At 39.7% G+C, this 1,833-nt stretch overlaps 1 non-coding gene across 1 annotated transcript; it reads right to left on the bottom strand.

The window, feature by feature from the left end:
* Positions 1–1,474: 1,474 nt before the first annotated feature.
* LOC141639868 (small nucleolar RNA R71) lies at positions 1,475–1,583 on the bottom strand. The gene has a single exon (XR_012542729.1). It is a non-coding gene; the product is annotated as a small nucleolar RNA R71 (small nucleolar RNA).
* Between the last annotated feature and the right edge of the window lie 250 nt (positions 1,584–1,833).

The raw sequence follows: 1,833 nt of genomic DNA, 5'->3' as shown, positions 1-1,833 counted from the left end.
TTGTTGGTATGATTGACAACCTTGCTAGCATGATCAACATGATAATGAGTGAGTAGTCTCTTAGTTAGGGTTAATGGGTGATTAGGGGAAACCAACATGAGGAATGATTCATGCTTAATTTAATATGCTTTCATGTTTTATTTGCTTGCTTGTTTTGATCTCAACTCATGCACATGTTATATTTGATGAAATGCTAAGCCTATGAATCCTTGCATTTACTATCATCTTCTATCTTTTCAATGAGACTTGTAAGACATAACCCAACTCGAGTCTCATTAGACCATGCATGTTGTTGAGTAGGGAAGATTAAGTCGACTTGTAGGTGTTGTACAATCTAATCGATTCGGCTCCGGGACCCAAACTTTCCTAGGATTGTAAGATATAACCCAACTCAATCCATCACAACAATAATTGCTTGCCTATAATTTGAGAACATATTTGTATGATCAATTCCCATGATTCCCCTATGATCCCATGACACGCTAGTGCCTTTAATCAATTGTTTACATCCCTTTAATTCATCTTGCTTGTTTATTTTCATTGCTATTTTAGTTTAGTGACCTTCTACATCAACCCAATTTGTGACACCCCTTAGACACCACTAGTTGAAATAGAAATCTCATTTCAATACCCGTCCCTTGGGATCCGACCTTTACTTGCCTCTTTACTAATTGTAGAGTTGTTTGTGAAGCTATAAATTGTGTTTTGATTCGACCGTGACCCAACGACCACATCTTAATTTGTGAACACGAAACGGACTCGCATCAAAAATGGCGTCGTTCCGGGGATGGTGTTTACTTGATTTAGATTTCTTTTTATTGTTATTAGTTGTGTCTTTCTTCGCCTTGGGGAAGTAAAAATCCTCAAGGTTTGTTCTAATTGTTTTCGAGTTGTTTGATATTTTGCATGTCTAGAAGGTTACAAGGTGATTTGTTACCTTTTGACCGTGAAATCGAAAGAACCTTGACTAACAATAGGAGACTTTTTAGGAGGAATTTAAGAGGTATTAGTGAAGTTGTTCAACCCACTAGTGAGTTTGTCAATCCTTTCGCAATAGAAGGAGAAGAGAACCCATTACACAATACCCCACAAAATCCACCTACAATGCCTAAATTCTCGTCACACTCCGTACCCACCGAGGAGAATCTACCAAATGGTACTCCTACACCGCAACATCTAACCGGAAATTTTATTGCCAAGTCCGCCTTCATCCAATTAGTTGAGAGGAGCCAATTTGGGGGGATGCCTAGTGAGGACCCTCATTCTCATATGGAAACCTTTTGCGACTATTGTGATGCAATCTCTCAAACGGGCGTGACTCAAGACCAAATTAGATGGGTCTTATTTCCTTTTTCCTTAATCGGCACCGCGAAGCAATGGTTGAAGGGCCTTGATAAGGCCACCCTCGTAATAGATTCTTGGAAGAAGTTGGCTCTAGCTTTCTACAAAAAATTCTACCCACCGGAAAAGACTAACTCTCTAAGAGCTCAAATTACGGGTTTTAAGCAAAGGGATGAAGAGTCTTTGTATGAAGCTTGGGAGCGGTTTAAGGGAATTTGTCGCTCATGTCCTCACCATGGACTTAGCGAATGGTTTTTGGTACAACAATTTTGGAATGGTTTATATGAAGATTCTAGGAACATTCTCAATATGGGATCAAATGGAATGTTCACCGAAGTTGATGACAATCAAACATGGAACAAGATTGAGGAAATGGCGGTCCATAACTCACAATATAGTAGACCTCGCAAGGCTACTAGAGGAGGAAAGCATGAAGTGGTCTCCGTTACTCAATTGGGTGCTCAACTTAGTGCTCACATTGACACTATCAAC

Source organism: Silene latifolia, unplaced genomic scaffold (genome assembly GCF_048544455.1).
Source record: "Silene latifolia isolate original U9 population unplaced genomic scaffold, ASM4854445v1 scaffold_57, whole genome shotgun sequence".
Classification (NCBI taxonomy): domain Eukaryota; kingdom Viridiplantae; phylum Streptophyta; class Magnoliopsida; order Caryophyllales; family Caryophyllaceae; genus Silene; species Silene latifolia.
The sequence above is the reverse complement of the archived record's forward strand: the minus strand, read 5'-3'. Positions and strand labels throughout refer to the sequence as shown.